The sequence below is a fragment of the Sus scrofa genome, chromosome 13, assembly GCF_000003025.6.
Source record: "Sus scrofa isolate TJ Tabasco breed Duroc chromosome 13, Sscrofa11.1, whole genome shotgun sequence".
In the NCBI taxonomy this organism is placed as follows: Eukaryota; Metazoa; Chordata; class Mammalia; order Artiodactyla; family Suidae; genus Sus; species Sus scrofa.
In genome coordinates this window covers 55,985,724-56,010,330 of record NC_010455.5, presented here as the reverse complement: position 1 = coordinate 56,010,330, position 24,607 = coordinate 55,985,724, and the positions used below count along the sequence as shown (strand labels likewise).

General features: G+C 38.2%; 1 protein-coding gene across 15 annotated transcripts in view; it reads left to right on the top strand.

Moving 5' to 3' along the window:
* CNTN3 (contactin 3) overlaps nucleotides 1-24,607 on the top strand; it is a 370,397-nt gene that overhangs the window by 8,557 nt on the left and 337,233 nt on the right. For 5 of the 15 annotated variants that reach the window (XM_021069224.1, XM_021069234.1, XM_021069236.1 and 2 more), the window contains exon 2: nucleotides 9,561-9,639. The exons of 4 other annotated variants lie outside the window; for them this stretch is intronic. The gene's annotated coding sequence lies outside the window, so the exon portion shown is untranslated. Of the gene's footprint in view, nucleotides 1-9,560; nucleotides 9,640-14,897; nucleotides 14,964-15,234; nucleotides 15,329-24,607 lie in introns of all 15 variants that reach the window. 6 more of the 15 variants (XM_021069233.1, XM_021069222.1, XM_021069239.1 and 3 more) reach the window with 2 other exon arrangements.

Genomic DNA, 24,607 nt, shown 5'->3' with positions numbered 1-24,607 from the left:
AATGTTATTTTCTTCTTTCTCCTCTTTTTTGTCTCTCAGTTTTCTTTCCTGCTTTAAGGTCATATTTTGGATTGACTCTTCTGTACTGACCCCTAGTGGGTAAATGTTTTCAATTGTCTCTAATTGAAAAGATTACATGTATTTGTTTGCAGGTTACTCCTGACCTTCCCAGGGGTGGGGAAATGTATCAAGTTTGATCTTCAGAGAAAGATAACTTTAGAAAAAGATAAAGCATACATCAGCCCTGTGGCAGACTTTTTGCCAACGTTGCTGCAGTAATACTGTCCTTGGTACTTTGCACAGTGTCTTACTCTTTCTCCCCTTTAAGCATTGACTCTGTTTCCTTCCCTCTGAATCTGGGCTCATCTACAGAATTTGGGCAGTAAAATGTGGACAAAGTGAAGTGGTGCCACTGTGAATGCTGAGCCTCAGCCTTAAGACCCTGGGCATGGGGCGGGGATATGTGTGTGTGTTTCCATTCTTGTCCTCTTCCTGTGCTGAAACCATTGTGTAAAGAAGCCCAAAGAAGGCTTTTGACAATGAGAGACCAGGGAAAGGCAGAACCAATAGCCGATAGCTAGTCAATAGCCAGAATTGGTAGTCAGTCATGTGAGTGATCAGTTAAGCTGTCAGAAGATTCACTGACAAACTGCCTAGTTGAGCTCAGGTCAGCTGCAGATCCATCAGCAAATAAATGTGGTTAAGTGGTTCAATGTGGGGGTAGTTTCGGCAGCAATAACGCATACACACACGTTTTCATGTAAAAAGCATATATTTTAAAATATAAATACTTTTCAAAGGTGAGGCTTTTGCTAACAAACTATCTGAAAATCTCAGGGACTTCTAACCACAAGATACTCCTCACGTGTGTTACCTGCCAGCTGAGGTTTGGCTCTGGGACAGCCTGGATACTTTCTGTGCTGTGGACTGTCTGTGCACCTGCCCTGTGTGGCTTTTCATCTGGCATCCAGGTTGAAGGCCCCACCACGTAGTGGGTACTGCGGTGCGCCATCTGATTTAGGGCCGACACACCCCACATCTACCCATGTCTGCTTTGAATATCAGCTGCCAATGGCCCAAATATTCATCCCTCACATGGGAATTTCTTTTAGTGCTATAAACTGTCTCAGCCCAGGTTTTGCCTTTTCTTGTGTGGTGGCTTATGCTAGTGACCGGCTGATACAGAGGCAAAAATAACCCCTGGTCCTCTGGCCCTAATTTAGGACAACTCTGGAAGGTCATCCTAGCCCCCAGAACCCTTTTGGACTAACTAATGCCTCACTTGCAACTGCTCTAAGTTTCAGGGTCCTCCTATGCCTGTTCATGCTCCCCTCCTTTTTTTTCACTTCCTTATGCCTGTTTTTTTCGAGAGCATTTCTCCATCAATCTTCTTCATCTCAGATTTTGTTTCTAGGGAATCCAAGTTAAGAACATGTCTTATATAGGACACGATGTCGTGGCAGAGGGTAGAGAAACCCAGGAGGCTTAGCTAAACTGTGTACTTGCTTTCATAACTTTGCTAGAGCTGGTCATTTATCAGGTTGTCTGAGGTTTCCATGGCCAGAAGTCAAAGTAAGACCAATAAAGGAAGGTAAAGATAAGTGAATATTTACAAATGATATTTACAAATATTTACAAATCTACCTCTCTCATACACACAAAATATACTTTCAGTCACATGTACACAAATTATTTTCCACAAGAACTGTACCTCAAAAATCTTATCTAATCAAGTCATTAGGCTAGAAGTCCAAAATTTTATTGAAGTCTCAACAGCTTATGTTGAGACTGAACCAAACCATTACTGGCACATTATAGCTTCTGCTAGGTCCCAACATAGGTCTTATGCCTTGATATGTGATTGACAAGTTGCATGCCCAAGATGGTGGGCAGAAATGCACTGCACATATAGATCTAGGGGAAAAGAGGGAATATTTATGAAGAAAAATACTGTTTACCTGTATGATTTAGCTCTTGCCACAGTGATTCTACATAGATAGCAACCACAAAATTTCAGACATGAAAGGAATTTATCTAGTTCTCACTGTTACATATTGGCTGGGGTAGCTCATATTTTTATGAGTGAGCTGAGGATTAGCAGATCTTGACCGGGCTTGGCTGGGGTGCATTGCTCAAGCTGCAGGTCTATATGGCTGAGATATTTCCACATTTTATTTCGTGGTGCAGACTGAAGGAGAAACTGTCTGGTGGCACCTAGTCTCATGACAATTCTGTGGGTGCAGAAGGATAAATGAAAACATACAAGGTCTATGATCTTTGCTGGCAACTAGCTTGTTATCAGTTCTGTAGCGTTCTGTGAGTCATTATAAGAAACATGGACAAACTCAAATTCAAGGGAGTGGAATTATCCTCTGCCCCTTTCATGGGGCGAGGGGGGGGGACTGTAAGGGAACATGGCCAAGGACATAGATGCAGAAAGAGGTGAAGAATTTGGGCCAGTAATGCAATCTGCCATACCACCAAACCCCACATCCATTAAGCATTGTAATCGCCCTCTAGATTTTAGTTGCCTTTCAAATAAGAAACAGGAAATGTGAATGTCACTTTATTGCCTATAAATGAATTATAACTCTAATTGCTGCCTAAGTAGTGGAATCCTGTATGAGGCCCAGTTATACAGAGAGAGAGAAAACACAATGAAAGCTCTTAGGGAGCACACAGTCCAATGGAGGAACTGACATGTATTTAGAAACCTAGTGAATAGCATTAGTAAATTGTGCCTAGTGGTAATGTCTATGCTTCTTCATCCAGGTCAGCTATGTTTACCACTTAATAGTTTGTGACCTTGGGTACATTAATTGACTCTCTTCAGCCTAGTTTTCTTATCTGTAAAGTTGGAATATTGGTGCCTGCTTTGTAGATTTTTCTTGTAATAAATACATGAGGTAAGGCCAGTCCCCTACGAAAACTCAGCAGTTTTGCTACCTATTGATGTTTGTGTTTGTATGAGTGTTGGTGTCCTTATTATTCACCGTTTACATTTTATATCTATTCATTAGCATAATGGAGGCATTGGGTATATACTGGAAGACGAGAGTTGAGAACAAAACTGAGGTGATTATCGAATAGAATAATTAGGGAAGGCTTCATGTGGATCTAGGATTGAGTTGAACCCACCTATCATGGGGGGGGAGGGGCAGCATGTCAAAGCACAGGCTGTCTGTCTGCTTGGTTAGAGCTGCCTTTGGAAAGTCTGTGATCCAGTGAGTCATGTCCATGCTTCTTGTAGTTGAGGGCCTATTAAGGGGATACCTGACAGATTGTAAGTTGTGATAGTAGGAAGACCTTACTTTGGATGGAGTGTGGGATGTTAGAGGGTAGAGGTGGATTGAAGGCCATGTCCTGTTCTTAATCTCAGGTCTCAGGTAATAGGCAACTGAGGATGGAATGGATCTAGATGAAATTTTGGCTATAAATAATAGCTTTCTTTTTTGGGGGAGAGGCTCACAAATCTTTATAGAGCTGAGTATATTTTCCCAGTGAGGCCTAAAAGATTCATAGATTTCCTTAGGTCAATGATTCATAGATTTCCTTCTGGTTAATGACCTAACCAGAAGTGGAGTCCATATTTCCCATGTCCAGAAGCAATGCAGTTCTCTCTCCAGAATAGCCTCCACTTATAAGAAAAAATTTAGATAACTATAAATGGGAGCTATTGCCTTGTCTTCCATAGTGATTGTAAGTGAACTTTTCTACTCATCTGAGACGCCAAGTGGATCCACTTTTCTCTCTCTATAGGATTTCATCTCTAGGACTAAAATTGAGTTTACTCTTTGGACCTCTTTCAGCTTCCCGTCCTGGCTTAACCCTTTCACTTCCCTTCTTTCCAAAGCTTTCTGCCCTCCACTCTTCTGGTCATGGAGTCTTTGGCTCATTTTCCTTCTTCCTCATATGAATCACTTGTTTTTCTCCTCTTTTCCTCTTCATTTTAAAAGGAAGAAAAGAATCTAATGAAAACTTTCATCTACACTGACACTAGCCTTTCTGTTGTCCTGCATTAATATCTAGAATCCTTTTTTTTTAATATAATGATTTTTATTTTTTCCATTGTAGCTGGTTTACAGTGTTCTGTCAATTTTCTACTGTACAGCATGGTGACCCAGTTACACATACATGTATACATTCTTTTTTTTCTCAAATTATCATGCTCTATCATCCCTGACTAGACAGGAATCCTCTTAATGGTATTTTTTACTTCTGTCAAAATCATACTTTTAAAAATTTTACCTGAATGTCTTTTGTCTCTCTCTCTAGCTCTAATTAGCTTTAGTCAAAGTTCTGCATCTATTTATCTTAATTGTTTGCTTTATTGCTATTCAGAAATTATTGATAATCGGTTACCCCCTCCCCAGGAGAGGTCGATTCTTTCCTGTCCCACTGGTGATGACAGGCTTGGTCACTTGACTTACTTAGGCCACTGGAATGTGAGTGAACCCTTTGCATTTAGTCACTTCCTGCAGTGCCTCCGGGAGCCAGTATCTGGTTCCATGTGTCCTCATCTGTTGCTGCAGCCAAAGAAGCCCATAATAAAATGGAGTCTCCATGAGCAGAATCCTCTGTTGATCTGCAGGAGACCGTTACAAAACTTTAGTAAATTTTAGTTGATCTTAGGGACAAGTCCAGGTTACTTGATCTGGTTCCTAAGGGCTCCATGTGATCTCATTTCTGCCGCCCTCACTGGCCTTACTATGAGGTGCTCCTCCTTGAGTTTTCTGTTCTAGCAATGATGGACAGCTTCCATTTCTTGAGCAGGATTTTTAACATGCTGTGACCGCTGTCTGGGATGACTCTTCCCCTGCTCCATCCCCCATTGCATCTGCCTCACTCCCAAATACATTCATACACACACCCAGCAACTGTTGCCTGGGTCACTCCAACTCCTTTTAGGAGTTTCAGGTTAAACAACACTTCTGAGCAGGTGACAACCGTTTGCTTTGCCTTTCACTATCTCTCATTATTCTTATTGGATGTCTGGTTTCCCTGTTGAGTTGTTTGAGGGAAGGAAATGTGCCTTTCTTGCTCTTTTTCTTGTGGCCCCAATGCCTGGCAGAGAGGAGGCTGTCAAAAAACCGAGCCAATTAGATAAAACCCACAAATAACCTGCAAACCACTCATGAGCTTTCCCTGTTTGAATTCTTGTAACTCTTTGTATAGTTGAGATTTTTCAGCACCATTTAATGTGGGCTAATTATGTGCTAAGTGCTATGCTAACCACTTCATTTAATCCTTGCAACAAGTGAGCAGTGTAGCTACCTTTCTGATGATGCTTATCCGATTGCATCAACATAGTTATTTCTAGATTTAGAAAAAAAAATCCACATCTGTATTTTAAATCTTTGTTCTTGACAGCAGTTATTAGGACTGTATTATAATTGCCTTTTACTTGCTTTAATACCCCTTCACACTCTTAAATTTTTCTGACTGCTGGTCACCTGTGCCTGACTACCTTTATCTTAGTAGGCATTCCATATTCATTTGATGAATTAATAATTATGCTTAAACTCACATTCAGTTGTTGATATTACTATCACTATTCATTTTATCTCTGTGCCTTGCAACTAGTAGATGCATTACTGGAAGGAAATACTTTTTCATTGATTCTTTCATAGAATTAATTTCAGCTCCTTATTAAGAAAGGTATTATAACAATGAAAATCACCTGGTATTGAATTCAACTATAAGTGTATTGGTTACTTTTTGCAGGATACCAAACCATGCCCAAATTTAGTGGCTTAAAATATTCATTTTATCATTTACAATTATGTGTGAGTTAGGAATTAAAATAGGGCTCTTTAGGGACAGCACATCTGTAATCCATGTGGTGTTGGCTGGGGTGACCTGACTGGGCCTGGCAAGTCTGAAATTCCTTTAACTCACAAGTTTGTTGCCTCAGTTGGAACTGGAGTGATTGGGACCTGGATGGATGGCTCACTCTCACATGTCATCATTCAGTAATCTAGGCTTGCTTTCCTTTATTTCCTTTACCTTCCATGAGAGTGAAAATGGAAGCCTCTTAAGGTCTAAGCCTGGGACTTGTGGAGTGTCTGCTCTGATGCATTGTGTGAGCCAGTCCAGAATCCGGAGGAGGGGAAACAGACTTAGTGGGAAGAAGTATCCTTAAGAGGAATTGTTGGAGTTCCCATTGTGGCTCAGTGGTTAACGAATCTGACTAGGAACCAAGAGGTTGTGGGTTTGATCCCTGGCCTTGCTCAGTGGGTTGGGGATCCGGCATTGCCATGAGCTGTGGTGTAGGTTGCAGACATGGCTCAGATCCTGTGTTGCTGTGGCTCTGGTGTAGGCTGGCGGCTACAGCTCCGATTAGACCCCTAGCCTGGGAACCTCCATATGCCGCAGGAGCAGCCCAAGAAATGGCAAAAAGACAAAAAAAAAAAAAAAAGGAATTGTTGACTGCCACATTGACAGACAATCTGCCATGCTAAGGGAACTCTGTAACTTTGAAATTTTCTTCTAGAAGTTTCCAAGATACCCTTAATGGGTATGGAAAGTAGAAAGTCTATTCTGTTAAATCTAATGTCTTGTGATTTCCTGAAAGTTAATATTTTTTGTAAACCCTGAAGTAATTTCTAAAACTCTGAAATGACTTATCCATCCTATTTTCCTCATTATTACCACATTTATTTTTAGTATTGCTAGAAGTGTCTAATTTTTATGATTAAGAACAATAAACAAAAATTAATCCTGATGAGCGAATTAGAATGAAAAGCATCACCTGCAAAGGTAGCTTTTAACATTGTAAACTTGTTTTAAATATGTTGTGATGATATTTGATTGGTTTTCAAATTTACATATGCAAAGTACAAATCCCAGGGGGAAAAAAAAGAAACTCCCAAGTCCACAGTAATGCAAGTTTGCAAGAAGTTTTCTTCCTCTTTGAGTGCTGCTCCAACTTTGTCTGTTTTTAAAAATAAATGTGCTGATCAATGTCATGAATAATTAACTGAAAGGAGTTGTGGGATTTGGGGCTGTTTTCTTTTTAGTAATTGTAAATTCCATTTCACAAAGCCACAGCTCAGTAGCTTGGAGGAACAAAGTCTGGGTTCCTCCTTATTCATTTAAAAAAACAAAAACAAAAAATTCCCTGATAACATGTAGTTCTAGAAAGATTTGTGCTTAGGAAAGATCTTTGCTTAGAATATAGAGATTTTTCACGTATGGTATTAAATCATGTGAAGAGGTTTATATATCTAATGAAATCATTTTTCCGATAGTAGTGATTAAGTCTTTCTGAAATTGTTCTAAAGGGTGGTTTTTCTGGTTGAGGACCAAACCTAGTATAAGTCTGATTTATAGAAGCTTGTGTACGATCAGTCTGCATTGACAGATTCCTATGTCAAACCTTTGAATGGATGAGATGGTGAGCGTGGAGCCCTTTCACCCTTGTCATTATTTGCTGCCTTAGAATTCTATGTAAATGGAATGGATGGTATATTTAAATTGCTTACTTCTCCTGCCATTGTGCTTAGGAGGATGGGAGGGACCTCAGTTCCAGGGCAACATTGGTCATGCTTCCCTCAAAGGATTAAACCCAAGTCCCTAAGGCAGGTGTTGATGCCTGTTGAAGACATTGGAATGCTGTGTCATAAACAATCACACCCTCTAATGAAAGAATTCTGCCCTTTCCAACTGGAAGGACCCTTGATGCTCAAGTCCATTGCACTTTTTCAATTTACAAATTCATTGATTTGCTCTGGGGCGGGGGGGGGGGTTGTCCATTGATTTCATTGTTGGTAATATATTGTGGGATTTTTTGTTTTTCTGTGTATGTTGTTTGATGCTTTTTTGAAACAGGAAATGTGGTTTGCAATACATAACCACAGTACCTGTGTTGAATGTAAGTTTAGGGACTGATGGAATCGCCCACTGCAAACAGCCCTGTATCCTAGTATACTCACATGGAGACACTGAGAAATTCCAACAAACCAGATGCTTACAGTCTATTGAGAGGCTGCCTATGCTTCTCAGCCCCCCAGCTCTCACTAGCCATGTAGCTAGGAGAATAAAATGCTCCCCTTGGAGTTTTTATCTCTTCTCTTCTATGTTCCCTAGGTCTTTTTCTCCCCTCTCTGTCTTCCAATCAAAGTGCCATCTCTCCTTCTTCTACAGAGAGTGAATTGCCTGTCACTCTCTTCCTAGTTACTCAGCTATACTGTGGCTTTGGTGTTGGGAGGGGGTTGACAGAAGAGTTATATATTGGATAATTCTGTTCTATAATAATTTTTAAGTCAGTGACACATCTCTTACTCTCAAGAGCTTCCTCTTAGCAGATACTAAAATAACAGAAGCAATAGCTAATATTGATTCCATTCTTAAAACAATACCAAACAGTGAACAGGGCCAAAGCAAGCTTTTTACATGGCTTCACACACCTCTCCCAACACTTTGTTTCACTCTCTCGCTCTCTAAATATTTGTGTGTGTATAACATATATACATATGCAAAACAAATGGAAAAACCTCTCTAGCTGTCTTTCTATCCACCTGCCTACCTACCTATTTATGGCCTTGAAAGTTCATCTGAGCTTCATTTTTCTCATCCGTAAAGTCATCTTATCAGAAGTAAAAATAATATGGTTTCCAGCACAGAGATACTAAGTCGTTGGTAGCTGTAATTACTCTACTCAAATAATCAATAGTAGTTTCTTAGCATTAGTGAAAATATTTTCTCTTCCTGGGCGCACATGGACTTTATCACGCCATTAGGAATTCTAGATGAGTACGTTATATTTTTGGAAATGTAAAATCGCATGGAGTAATCTTCTTTCAACCTTCCATGTCTCTCCATTGTTCTTTGATGTTCAATAGCAAATCACCTTTCTGCCAGAAGCTGTTATAAAAAAGAAGAGAAAATGGAGTTTCTATTCTTTTAACCACTTCCATGCATTGCAATCTGAGAGAGAGAGAAAGAGGGGGAGAGAGAGAAAAAGCGAGATGACTCAGTAGGTTCTGAGGTGAAGCTATCACAAAGCTAATGTATTATGTATGTCAAACCACCAAAAAGTCATTAATTAGCCACAATGTGTTTCAGACTGCTTGTCATAAATCGTTCTAAAGTGAAAACAAATTTGCCAAGCTATAAAACTCTCAGTTAATTTGCTAGTCAGAATCTGTGCGACATCTTCTAAAAAATACAAAAACAAACACTCAGCATCTAAAAATAAATGATAGCATATTGAGTCAATTTTCCTATCTATTTACATTTTAGGAAGCTAGGTTTATTTTAAAGCCCTGTTTGTGCCAAAAACCTAATAGCCATGCAGTGGCTACTAGTTTTATGAATAAACTAAAAGTAGATTTAGTAAATAATACATATTTTACTCTGTAACCTTTCAGAAAAAGAGACTTCCTATATAGAACTTATTATTAGTGAGGCATATAGGTGCAGAATTTTGCTTGAGCTCTTTAAAAAATAAGTTTATTGAGAACACTAGAGGTGAATCTTCAGTTAGATGTGACCTACAATCATTTGCTGTGAAGGAAATTCCTATTAAGAATCTGAGCTTTACCCTTATTTTCATTTAGGAAAACTGACCCAGAACATCAGCATCATAGCCAGGCCACCTGGGATGTTCATATCCTGAAGTCTGAGGATTTGGAGAAAGTATGTGTGTTATTTTCTTTTCTTTTTTTTTTTTTTTGTTATTATTGTTGTTGTTGTTGTTGCTATTTCTTGGGCCGCTCCCGCAGCATATGGAGGTTCCCAGGCTAGGGGTTGAATCGGAGCTGTAGGCACCGGCCTACGCCAGAGCCATAGCAACACAGGATCCGAGCCGTGTCTGCAACCTACACCACAGCTCACGGCAACGCCGGATCGTTAACCCACTGAGCAAGGGCAGGGACCGAACCCGCAACCTCGTGGTTCCTAGTCGGATTCGTTAACCACTGCGCCACAACGGGAACTCCCCTGTTATTTTCTTTAATTCCTTAAAGAACAACTGGGTACGGTTTGTATATGTTTCACTTTGTTTTTCTTTTTTGCCAAGTGATGCATTTTGGAGTAGATGTCTTTTTTCCCCAATTCTCAATTCTAATTAAATCTCTATCTGTACTAATTAATACATCTTTTCATGTTCCATTGGGAAACAGTCGTCAGTGACATGCGGTTTCTTCCTGTTGCCCTCCCTTACACCGCTGAGCTTCTAGAACAGGTGATCTAACCTGCACCCTGGATTTCTTGTCCTCTCTTGGTTTGGATGGCCTTCCTGGATGCCTTCTGACCTCACTCTGAGATCACAAACAGCTTCTTCAGGTCAAATTCAGTATCTGGGTCTCAGTCTTTGTTCACTTCTGTTTGTTCCTGCTCTCCACCATCAGTTTACCTCTTTGGACTTTCCTACCACTGAACTTTTGGAGTCCTTTTATGTGTTTGGTCTGTCTGGCTGCTTTTTTAACCCATCTTCCCTTGCTCAATTGTAGAAGTTTTCTGAGCCTGAGCCCTTGGCTGTCCTTTCATTTTTTACCTCTTTCTTCCATTAGAGAGCCTTTACATCCTCTCTATAACTCTTACCGCCTGTGTCCTGATCATGCTGGTTCTTCCCATGCTAAGTCCCACTTTTCAAACTGCTGTCCTCCGTTTTCATCTGAATGTCTTACTGTTGATTTAAACTCTAGTATGCCTGAACTTGAACTCATCTTCCTCCCCAGATATGGCTTCTAAACTCACTCGTCCCTGTTCTCTGCCTCTGGACCATCAGTCTTCCCTGCCAGGGGAACCACAACCCCGTTGGAGTTCCCACTGATTGTTTCCTCATCTCCTGGACCAGGCACTTATGCTGGAGGCTTCTTTGTGTTGTTCCTCAGATCCCTCTCCCAAGCCATTCCCCCAATTCAGGCTACTGCTCCAATTTACACTTCCCATTACACGGCTGAACCCTCTTGGCTTCTCCTCTTCCCTTATTGCCCTTCATGGTACCACTGCCTTCAAACACAGCTTTCTTCATACTACCTTCTCACTTTATAATGGTAATACCTTCCTGCTGCTTGTAGGAAAATTGTGGGAAAAGTTGTTAACCTAGCATTCAAGGCTTCCAACATTTTGACACCAATATTATTCTTGCAGCCTTTCTTGTCTAAGTTAGTAGGTTTCACACATCATGCATGTAAACTAAGATTTTTCAACATCCCCTTAACATACTGACATGACGTTTATAGTTAATATACCAGTATTACTGACATGATTTTAAAAAGGCCAACATAAGACCTAAAGTATAATAAAAGGGGAAATACAAGGAAATTGATTTATAAGCTAAATAATTATTTTATTTTTTTTATTTCTTTTTGTGGCTGTACCTCTGGCACATGGAGGTTCCCAGGCTAGGGGTTGAATCAGGCCTGCAGCTGCCGGCCTATACCACGGCCACAGCAACATGGAATCTGTGCCACATCAGTGAGCTTGTGGCAACACAGGATCCTTAATCCACTGAGCAAGGCCGGGGATCGCACCCGCAACCTGAAGGACACTATGTTGGGTTCTTAACCGGCTTACCCACAATGGGAATTCCTGTTGTTTTAATCTTTTTTTTATTATCACTTTACTTTCTTTTTAAAAAAATATTATTATTATTATTTTTTATTAGTTATTTCCCCAATATAATTTTTTTTCTACTGTACAGCATGGTGATCCAGTTACACATACATGTACACATTCTATTTTCTTACGTTATCATGCTCCATCATAAGTGACTAGACATAGTTCCCAGTGCTACACAGTAGGATCTCATTGCTAATCCATTCCAAAGGCAATAGTTTGTTTGTTTTTTTGGGTTTTCTTTTTTTTTTTTTCTTTTTGCCATTTTCTTGGGCTCCTCTCGCGGCACATGGAGGTTCCCAGGCTAGGGGTCGAATCAGAGCTGTAGCCGCTGGTCTACACCAGAGCCACAACAACGCAGGATCCGAGCTGGGTCTGCAACCTACACCACAGCTCATGGCAATGCTGAATCCTTAACCCACTGAGCAAGGCCAGGGATCAAACCCACAACCTCATGGTTCCTAGTCAGATTCGTTAACCACTGAGCCACGACAGGAACTCCCAAAGGCAATAGTTTGTATCTGTTAACCCCAAGCTTCCCAACAACCCCACTCCTTCCCCCTCCCCCTTGGCAACCACAAGTCTATTCTGCAAGTCCATGATTTTCTTTTATGTGGAAAGGTTCATCTGTGCCTTATATTAGATTCCAGATATGTGGTATCATATGGTATTTGTCTTTCTCTTTCTGACTTACTTCACTCATTATGAGAGTCTCTAGTTCCATTGATGTTGCTGCAAATGGCATTATTTTGTTGTTTTTTATGGCTGAGTAGTATATATATACCACATCTTCCTAATCCAATCATCTGTTGATGGACGTTTAGGTTGTTTCCATGTCTTGGCTATTGTGAATAGAGCTGCAATGAACATGTGTCTTTTTCAAGGAAAGTTTTCTCTGGATATATGCCCAAGAGTGGAATTGCTGGGTCTTATGGTAGTTCTATGTATAGTTTTCTAAGGTATCTCCATACTGATCTCCATAGTGGTTGTACCAGCTTACATTCCCACCAACAGTGTAGGAGGGTTCTCTTTTCTCCACACCCTCTCCAGCATTTGTTATTTGTGAACTTATTAATGATGGCCGTTCTGACTGGTGCGAGGTGGTATCTCGTGGTAGTTTTGATTTGTTTTAATCTTTAATGCTTGGTTATAACCACCCCAGAAGATAAGATGAGGTTGTCTGGGCTTGCAAATACTTATAATAATTAAGCTTTAATTGAGGAGAAATTACACAGTAGTCAACTAAACATTATAGTGAATTTTCTTTGTATTCGACATTGGACCTGATAGCTAAGAATGCATATGTAAATATATTAGCAAAATCACTGTGAATGTGGTGGCTACAGCTGCAGACCAGTTACCTGTCAGTCATGTTATTGACCACTCAGTGGTCAACATTAGGGGTGTTGCCACTGATAATGTGATTTTTCTGACACTATAGACAACTCTTGGTATCATCTTGAACATTTATTGCAAATTCAGTCTTCCTTTGATTTGCATAGTTGTTGCATCCTTACATTTGAAGACCATGCAAATAATTCTTTATAAGCCAGATGAGGATAAATAGGTTTTTTTCACATAACCTTCCCATTTGAAAACTCTGTGGAAATTGCACTGCATGACATTTAGCCGCCATGCCCTCTGCTTTCTAAAGACCCTGATATTCCCCACTGGGCAAACTAAAATGTCCCCAGATGTTTTCCACAGCATCCACATAGTAGGGTAGGGGACTTGAACCACTCTCTGAGCACCACACAAGCATACCTGCATACATGCTTTGTTCTTACCTTTACCTGTGTCTGCCCTTCTCCAGGGCAGGCCTACGCTTAATCTGGCTATTTCTCAAAATTGAATCTATGCCTAAAGCTCACACTCTGATCCCACATTCACTTAAAAACACCCTTTGGTAATTTAGGATCCGTATTATAGCCAAGTATGTTTATTTCTTTTGCACATGAATATTGCCTCTTTTGTAATAGAAGGTATATTTTCTTGCTTTGAACATCAGATATGCAGCTCAAACTGGTTCCAGCCTCCATCCTCCACTCCTCTGTGTGCCTTGATGCTCCTTATTTAAAAGTCCAAGACAGAGTCACTGGGCAGGGTGGGGGCGGTAGTTTAACAATGGTTACTGGCCTGCTCTGCCTATATCTCCTTCTTTTCTTTCTGTTCATGTTATCATTTGAACAGGCTAAGTCCTCAGAAATCACTGTAGCTGAATACAATTCAAGCTTTTTTCTCGCTCATGCTACATATCTAACCTAAGTGGCAAGTGGAAGCTGCTCATGGCAGTTGCTCAGAGATGCAGGTTGACAGAAACACAGTTCTGATGTCTGCCTCCACTCTTGCAACCATGTGGAAAATGGAACATGGCAAAATGTGTGGTTGTCTCAGGCTTCTGCCTACAGGAGATCCAAGTCACTTCTGCTTACATCTCATTGACCAAAAATGTTGATCATACCCCATATTTGAAGGGAGACTGCAGTCCTATCCTGTTCCTGATCTGAAAGGAAAAACATGATGTGTGTGAACGAATAAGCCTTGATGTTGAACACACTTGAGTTTCCTTTGTGTTCTCATGACCTGCCTGCACTGTCTGTGCACCCACACCCTTCCTGCATGCTTAACCTGACTCCACTTTTATGTTTTTAATGCTTTTTTATTCCTCCATGGAAAAGGATATCATTTTCTTATTAATAGAGACCAAGTTATGAAACTGATTCTTTTGGGCTAAAGAGAAAGAAGAAAGGTGGGAAAGGTGGGAGTTATAAGGGGGTGGTGGAGAGTAGCTGGGAGGGGCAGTTCATCACAGTAAACTTGAAGCAGAACAGATTCAAGGCAGAGGCAAGCAAACACCATGGATATTCTTACGTTCCCTGTTAGATTAGACATTACTTGAGAAAAGATACCCAGTACTATTTTTTGATATGTCGTAGGCAGTGTTTAAGACAGTATCTTGCTTGAGTTGTTGCTTTATTCATTCATTCATTCATTTATATTATTGTTCCTAGATGACCTATATTATAATATTTATTACAGCATGTATCATACACCTTTTCAGTGCCTACATATATACGAATTCATTAAATCTCATGAACACCCTGTGAAGTAGGCACTGTTGTGGACCTATTTAACCGATGGGAAAAAAGAGGCTCAGAGAAGTGAAGTAATAACTTCTCAGGTACATAGTTCAGTAACAGGGGTTTGACCCCAGACAGTTCAGCTCTGTGCTCCACCACTGTAATTACTCACTGGGAAGTTATTTGATGTATTTTCTTAGTATATTTTGCCTCAGACTGCACAGTGTGGTATACCCCTCATCGTTAATGCAGGTTGAAGGACAGAGAAGGGCTGTCATTCCATAAGATCAAGGGGAGTGTTTCTGGCGGTCATTCCAGGTAAGGAAGTTAATGGGGTCTATATATTTTAGTCTTCTCCCTCCAATCTCCCACTGTATTAATGACCTTTATGTGTTGTCTCGATGAAATATCTATTATACCTTCTGTTGGAAACCTCTCTATCACTAGAGAGGAACAAATATTTTGATAAGTGGTTTTCTCAGATCTGGAATCTCTATAGAGAAATCTTTGCCTGAGGCTACACGCCCTGCTTTGTTTGCTGTCTTGTCCTGTGCCAGCCGAGATAAGGATATTTTGCTTTTCTTTGTAGTTTGGAGACATCTAGCAGCTTGTCACAACTTCCACAATCTTTGAGGAAATGAAGTCTGAATACCAAGACAGTAATTTTACCATTATCCCAGTGGGTAGGTATTCTACTTGATACATTGTAATTTTAACAAGGAAGCTACAAGAAAAGAATTTCATACTGCGCCTCTGTAGAAAGGTGAAATAAAATAGAGTGCAATTCCCATTTGTTCTCCTGTAGCTCATTTGACAGCTAAGAAAACTCTTAAATGGGCACAAATAGATCCCCTTTTTATCTCTATTTACCCAACATTAAAATTTCATTTTTAGTTCTGTTTATTCCAAACAGTACAATCATTAGATTTTTGTTAAGACAGCCATTTAGTCTTTCAAGATGATAGATATAAAGGTTTTTTAAAGTCAAGAGTTTTTAATTTGACATTGTGCTTTAAAATGTACATATACTTAATATTTAATGATCAAGTTAGCATATAATTTTTTGGTGTGTCCTACAAAAAGCCAATATTATTCCATAAGAGATTTGGGGTCAATTGCAAATACAACAGTTAATTCAGTTTATTATACTGTAAAGGATGGTCAGTTATTTGAAGTGTTCTGCTTGTCCAAAACCTGATTTCAAAGTAAGAAATCTAATGCAATTTAAGCCCACAGATGTCAGTAAATGATTAATTCTGTAGTTTGCAAGGACTCGAGTCCCACAGTTCTTTTGTAGAAAATCCCTAGAGTTTAGACTTATGTACCATTATTCTTTAACATTGAAAGCTATGTGAATTAGATACTCCAAATTCTGTCTCAATCACATATAAAAGCAGTCCGGGATTTACAACATTTGATTTGATTCTCCGAGATGCTCTAGCTTGAATTCATTTGCACAGATCCTTACCTGTGACTTGTGAATAGTTACCAGAATGCTTCAATCTAATACCTCTCCATGCATGTGAAAATCTCAACTATAATATTTTTTTAAAGCATGGTATGCCACTTCCTATTTTCTTCCTTTCAAAGGAATTTTGAAAGGGAAAAATACTCCTTGTATTAGTTATGCAACTTGTTGGATTAAAAAGGGACAAAGCAGAAGGGCCCTTTTTCTTCATTTTATACTTTGGATTCTGTATAAAGATGTGATGGCTGATCAAGTACAATCATCTTGCAGTCAAAAGGGGCTTAGCCCACTTAACTGAGGCTGTTGGGAGGGAAAGGATGAAAAGAACCAGTGTTCTTTCTTTCATTTTTTATTCTTTTTACAGCTGCACCATCAGCATATGGGAGTTCCTAGGACCAGGGGTTGAATGAGAGGTGCAGCTGCAGGCCTACACCACTGCCACAGCAGTGCCAGATCCAAGCCACATCTGCAACGTATATCACAGCTTGTGGCAACATGGGATCCTTAACCCACTGAGCAGAACCAGGGACTGAACCCGCATCCTCACAGACACCCTCTTGGGTTCATAATCCACAGAGCCACAATTGGAACTCCAGAACCAGAGTGCTTAATGATAAGGTTGAAATTCTGGCACTACCCCTTATCCATATGCTGTCTTGAGCCTGGTCCTTGTCTATGCCTTAGTTTCCATAAGTGTCAAATGGGGGTAATAGTAGTATCTATTTAATAGGAATATTGTAGGGAGCATATACAATAATACATGCAGAGCACATTGTAAATAACAGTGCTACAGTTCATATCTTTTGAGAAACAAGATTATAATAATGACCTATTATCTTCTGAAATATTGTCTCATTTAGATGTCAACAGCTGTATGAGGTGCTGCATTTTATTATATAAAATAAAATACATTTACATATTATATATAATAATCATATATTACAATTATATTACATATAGTTGCCCATCCTAGAGAAATGTTTGAGGTAGGTTTTATCAATAGAATCAGTCATATTAACTTGCCGTGATTACTGTTATCAGTATGTGGCTCTCCTATATTGTGCCAGGATATTTATGTAGGTAATAAATAGGTACTGTTAGCCCCATGTTTCAGGTGAAAATCTGAGGCTTTTAAAGGGTAAGTATCTTGGTAAAAAAGTTACAAAGATTTTGGACTATGAACCAGGGTCAAGAGCCAGGACTAGAAGTTATAATTATTCTGCAAAAACTTAATTAATTAAATTGACTGTCATTAATTATCTCTTATTGCACTCTAAACAAAGGATAAACATGAAAAGTAAGCAGTCACAATAGACAAAGCATTTTTTTTTTTGCTTCAAATGTATAATCTTCCTTAACAGATTTTTCTTTCATTTTAAAAAGTTGAAGTATAATTAATATACAACTGGAGTTCCCATTGTGCCTCAGTGGGCTAAGGACTCAGTATTATCTCTCTGAGGATCCAGGCTAGATACTTGGCCTTGCTCAGTGGGTTGAGGATCCAGCATAGCCTCAAGCTGCGTGCCCTGTAGGTCACAGATGTAGGTCACCGGCTCAGATCTGGTGTTGCTCTGATTCAGCCTCAAGACTGGGAACTTCCATATGCTTCAGGTATGGCCATATAAAGCAAAAACAATATATAACTAAGTGCACAGGTCTTATATGTTCAGTTTAATGCATTTTGACAATTGATTAAATGAGCTAGTCACAAATGGGCACCCACAACAAGATATAGAATATGTGCACTACCCAGGAGTTTACCTCATGGCCTTTTCCAGTCAATCCCAACCTTCTTGCCCTCAAAGCGGCCACTTCTAGTCCCTACCAGAAATGAGTTTTACCTGTTCTTAGACTTCATATATCTGGTAACATAATGTATATGTTCTCTGTAGTCTGGCTCTTTCCTCAACATCATGTTTTTCAAAATTTTTGTAGGTGGCATTGCATTTTCCAGTTTTTGGGTTTTTTTTTTTTTTTTTTTTTTAATTGCTCAGAAGTCTTCTTTTACTAGAGGAATACCGTGAACCATTAATTCATTTGTCTCCTGATAGACATTTGGTTTATTTTCCACTCTTGGGCTATTATTGTTCTGTTTTCTTAGATTGTCTATCTTTTGGACACCAGTTACTTAGAGGAGCAAACTGTGGGCCAAAGTTGTTTACGTCTTCCCTGTGACCCAGAGTCTGTACTCTGAACCTCCTTCTTTACCTACCTCTTACATACCAAGCCATTATTTCCTCTGCCCTAGATCAGTCCAGAACCAGGGACCAGACAACTAGGGACAGTCTACTGGCCCCAGAGCCCTCTCTGATTATTCACACCAGCCAGTCCTAAGGTATACATGCAGCACAGCCTGGCCTGTTCCTCACTAAAGGCTGTAGCTTATGCCTTCCATTCCCTCCGGCTTCTGTTTCCTCTCCAAAACCGGCGCTTTTCCACGTGGCACTGTGTGGTGTGACACGCCCCTTTCTTTGGAGAAATGTAAGCAGTAAATCTTCTTTCAGTGGCATTACCCTCTCTGTGTTGTCACTTGGTTACCTCTGTAATTTAAATCCCACAAATGAAATGAGATATTTACAAATATGGATGATATAAACATTCATGTACCATTCATTTTATGGACATGCTTTTATTTCTCTGAGTTAAATATTTGAGAGACACAGGGTCTCTGTCTTTCTCTCTCTCACACACATACCCACACACACATTCATACACTCAGTAGTTATCTAAAGTGATAGTACCATTTTTCATTCCCACCAGGCAATATTTGAAAGTTCCCACTACAGTTCTTATTTGAGGATATCTCTGCCAACATTTGTCAGTCTTTTTAAAAATTTTAACCATTCTAGTAAATGAGAAAGTGCATAATACTGTGGTTTTTAATTTGCATGACTAATGCGTTAAGCATCTTTTGATATGCTAATTTATCATTTTCTCCATCTTCTGGGGAGTGTTCAAGTTTACTGCCCATTTTTATAGGGCTTTTTATCTTTCCATCATTTACCTACATACTCAGCATACAAGGGCCATGCTAATATTTTTCCTAGACTGACTTGTCTGTTAATTTTTAATTTTTTTTAATTTTATTTTTATTATTTTTTTTAGGGCAGCACTCACGTCATATGGAAGTTCCCAGGCTAGGGGTCAGATTGGAGGCTGCAGCTGCCAGCCTATGCCACAGCCACAGCCATGCCAGGTGTGAGCCCCATCTGTGATCTGCACCACAGCTCATGGCAACACCGGATCCTTAACCCACTGAGCGAGACCAGGGATTGAATCTTCTTCCTCATGGATATTAGTTAGGTTTGTTACCACTGACCCACAACAGGAACTCCCTAATTTTTAAAATGATACTACTTTTGATGAGAAATTTTCAATTTTGAGGTAATCTAGTTTACAATATTTTAAAGTTGTCAGTGTTTTGTGTTTCTGCCCATGGTCACAAATGTATTCTTCTATATTATCTTGAGGAAGCTTTCTGATTTGCTGTTTCACATTTAGATCTATAAGCCATATCAATTAAGTATTTACTGGTAGAGTGACATAGATACTGAGGATTCTTTAATATGTAGTTATCCATTTTTTCAGTAACATTTATTACAAACAGTATCCCCCCCATGAGCTGTCTAGGTGTCTTGGTTTAAAAACAATAAACAAAAGCATTGACCTAATATTTGAGGTCTTCTTTCTGAACTCTGTCTTCTCTTCCATTGATCTATTTGTCTAGGCAGTCTTAATTGTTGTACGTTGAAATTAGTGTCTTCTAAATTTGTTCTTCTTTCAAAAATGTTGTGGCTTTTCTAGATCCTTTGGCATTCCATGCAAATTTTAGTCATCTTATCTATTTCTTCAAAAGGACCTGTTGGAATTTTCAAAAGAATTACTTTGAATCTATAATGCAATTTAGAATGAATGGACCTCTTAACAATATTGAGTATTTAAATCAATGAGCATTGAGTATTCTTTTATTTAGGTCATCTTTAATTTAACTCAGCAATATCCTCAGCAATATTTCTGTTCTCCAAACTAGAAATATTGCATGTACTTGTTAGATTTTTTTCCTGGCCATTTGATGTTTTTACTTACTATTTAAGTCAAATTTTAAGCTTTCATTTTCCATTTTGTCATTTTAATATTTGGAAGTACAGCTGATTTGAGTGTATTGGCCTTATATTCCGCAACATTGCTAAATCATATTATAATCCAAGCAGTTGTGTATGGGTTTGTTTTTTTTTTGTTATTGTTGTTGTATATTTTGGGCGTTTTTCTAGTACATGAGCATACCTTCTGTGAATAATGAGCTTTTTTCCCATCTCAAGTTCTTTTATTTTCTATTTTCTTTGCTTGTCCTATTACACTGTCTAGGACCTCCAGTACAATAGTGAATGCCAGTGGTGCCCTTGCCTTCTCCCTGATAGTACTAGGAATAGTTTAATTTTTACCATTAAGAAAGATGCAAGCTGTAATTTTTGTTTTTTTGTGGGTTTTTTTTTTTGGGGGGGGTGTTGATATTCCTTAGCATATTGAGGCATTTCCCTTTGTATTCCTACTTTTTTGAGAGTTTTGTCATGAAGGTCTTGACTTTTGTTACTGCGTTTTCTTCATCTATTAAGAATGATTATATTTCTTTCTCTTTTATTTGATTTCCATGGCATGTTACATGATTGGTATTTTGAATGTTAAACCAATCTTATAGTCTGGGATAAAGCACAATTTCCTTTTATTATTTATTATTTTTAAAATATTTTAATGTGTTTGACTTGGTTTTTTTTTCTTTTTTTTTTAATGGCTATACCCATGGCATATGGAGGTTCCCAGGCTAGGAGTCGAATTGGAGCTGTAGCTCCAGGCCTGTGCCACAGCCACAGCAATGCCAGACCTGAGCCATGTCTGTGACCTACACCACAGTTCATGGCAATGCCAGATCCTTAACCCACTGAGCAAGGCCAGGGATCAAACCTGCATCCTCATGAATGCTAGTCAGATTCGTTTCTGCTGAGCCACAGTGGGAAATCCCTTGACTTGCTAATATTTTTAAGGATTTTTACATTTTTTAGGATTTTTAAGGGATTTTTTTCATGAGAAAATTTCTCTGGTTTGTAATTTCTCATAATATTTGTCAGATACTTTTAAGATCATGATAATGCTGCCTCATTAAATGAGTTAGAAAGTACTCCTTCTTCTCCTATATTCTGAAACATTTTATGTAAAATAATTATCAGTAAAGTTATCTGGCCTGAAGCTTATTTTATGGGGAGGGTTTTGATTTCAAGTTCAGTTTTTTTTGTAGATGTGGGGTAACTTTGAGTTCCTGCTTCACCTTGTGGTAGTTGTGGTAATTTTTGTTTTTGATGTGTTGTATCCTTTTCATCAAATTTCATGAATTTATGGCAAGAAATTATTTTTATTATCTTCCCTTATTAGTTTAATGTTTGCAGGATCTGTTGTGATGCTATTCTTTTCATGTCTGGATGTTGAATTTTCTGTTTCAAAGAAACAATATTTTATTTGTTGATTTTCCCTATTGTTTGTCCTTTAAAATTTCATTTATTTATGCTCTTTTAAAAATATTTTCTTTGTTACATTAATTTCAAACTGTAATCGCTCCTCTTTTTGCTGCTTACAGTAGAATTTCAGATCATTAATTTAAACTTTTCTTCTTTTCTATTAAAACTTAAAATTTTAAACCTGTAAGAACTGTATTCTCTACAGTGAAAAACTTTGATAAATTGGTTTTCATTTTTTATTTCAAAATATTTTCTGTTTATATTTAATTTCTTTAATTTGTGATTTATTTAAAAGTATATTGTTTTTTCTTATGTTTGTGGACTTATCAATTTGTCCTGTTAATTTATAATTTAATACTTTTACTGTCAGAGAAGATACTACTTATTATTTCAATTATTTGATGTTTTCAAAACTTAGCATCTGGTCTGTCTACCATAAATGTTCGAAATGGTCTTGAAAATAATGCGTTTTCTCTTGTAGTTATATTGTATTGGTATGTACATGTGGTTAGGTAAAATGAGCTGATCCTGTTTTTCAGATTTTCTGTGTCTTTATTCAATTTTTTTTGAGGGGAGTGAACTCCTCCTGGGGTCTATATTCTATCCATAATTGAGAAAGTGTATTTAAATTTTTCAACTATTATCATAGATTTTTCTATTTCTCTCTTTGATTTGTCAGTTTGTGCTTTTTGTATTTTGAGTTTGCATGGTAATATTTTTCCTTTTTACCTACTTACTTTCAATCTGTTGTATTTAAAGTATATTTCTTGTAAAGAGCATATAGTCACTTCTTTTTTATGCAGTTCTGTAAACTTGCCTCTTAATGGTGAGGAGAGTAATTTGTTTACGTTTAATGTAGTTGTTGATGTGTTTGGGTACAGGTGTCACATATTGCTAAACATGAGTTCACTCTTGACTCCTGTTGAGGAAGGGGACAGATTCACCATTTTTTAATTTATTTACTTATTTAATTTTTTAACTTTATTGGCATCAAATCAGCAAACATAGGATTTTTAAATTAAAGCTTGGTAAAACTTTTAAAACCATGTAAAATTTTTGTAACTAATGATTAAAACTAATTTTTGTGCCCTCCATTAAGTCCTTTCCAGAATATATGGTAAATGCAGTAAGTAATGAGGCCCTTTATGTCACTTTAACCTTTCTGGAACATGCCACTTTAGCCAGCTGTGAATTGTTAGTGATTTCTGATTTCTTGATGGAATACTCTGAGGGTTAATGAATATACTTATAAATGAATTTGCACATGGACTTGTAGAGAACAGATGTCCATATTCCATTGTATGGAAGAACAGTCCTTACATTTAACCCTAGATGAGCTGGCAGTATTCCACAGAATGTGATTTCATTAACTCACTACACAAATGGAAGCAGTGCATTGCATGAGGATCTCCTTAAGTTGTGTGTTATTTGGATTTTTTTTTTAACATGAATTTCCAACGAATCAAGAAACCTTTGACTGTGGCATCTAGTAATATGTTACTGGATTTTATTTTATTTATGTACTATTTTTATAGTTTCAACTTTATTTTTTTTTTTTTTGTCTTTTTAGGGCCACACCCACGGCATATGAAAGTTCCCAGGCTAAGGGTCTAGTCAGAGATGCAGCTACCAGCCTATGCAGCAGCCACAGCAACACCAGATCCAAGCCGAATCTGCAACCTACATCATAGCTCACAGCAACGCTGGATCCATGACCCAAAGCCAGGGATAGATCCTGCATCCTCATGGATACTAGTTAGGTTCATTACTGCTGAGCCATGAGGGGAACTCCTAGTTTCAACTTTTTCTTTTACATTTTATAATGAGAGTCTGGTTACAAGTTGTTTAATATTCCACTTCTGTTGATAACTTGTTTAACAAAAATGGGAATTTTAAGTTTACAATGATTTAGCTTTCCTTAAGTTTACAGTCACTTAGCCTTTCTTCAATAGGGAGTTAATAAATAGCATTAATTTTAAGTAAGTAAGTTGGTATTTTCAGTGTTTAATTTGCAAATTGGTAATGATTCATCAGAAATTTATTGTAATGGAAATGTGAAACATTTAAAACAAATATATTTTCTTTAAAATTTAAAATGAAACTTCCATCAGTTAGACATTCATTAGTTCATTCAACAGATATGTGTAGAACGCTTGCCTTGCACCAGGAACATTTCACAATTCTGCAAACTGCATATGTATCAGTAACATAATTAATATTAAAATTTCTAATTATAGGTATCTGTCCATTACTGGTTCAGGAGAAAACTTTTGGCTAAAATAAATGCTAGTATGTGACCTAAGTCTTTAGCTTTTGCCAGTGTTAAAATGATTGTCCTTTGAAATACTCAACCTTCTTTCATTTTAAAGAAAGGTGATTGGTTGCAAATTCTACTAATCAGGAATGGAAATGCTTTTCTTTTTTGGGTGAGTGAGAACATATGGATGTTACTGGGAAGGAGCGATCATGAATAATTTAGAATAACTTGAGATCTTGTGTGGTAGTAAAAATGAAATATGCATTGGTTAAATGAGAGAGAACTATGCTATTTGGATTTGAGGTCATTTCAGTATCATACACGTACTATAATTCTTTTTTTTTTTGTTCTTCCACTCTTGAAAACGTATAATAGAATAAGTAATGCTGTGAAGCCAATCGAGGAATGAAGCCAGATGCATTTTAACGCAATCACTTGGGAAGTTTGAGCAGTTAGAAATCACAACTTCCAAGAAAGAAACTGCTGATATCACTTGGATTAACGATCTGTTTTAGTGAAGTATCTCTTCATTTTTATAGTGCATGGAAGCATTTGATGCTCATTTGATATTAGTTTATCCATTCATCTAAAACATCTTTGGCACGGTTCCCCGAATAGTATCTCTCCTCACTTTAGGTCAGAGGACTTGACTTTGTCTTCTGGGTATAGCAACTGGGTCCTTCTCCAGGAAGAGAGGTGTGTGTTTTGTTTTGCTTCTTGAATGAAGTGT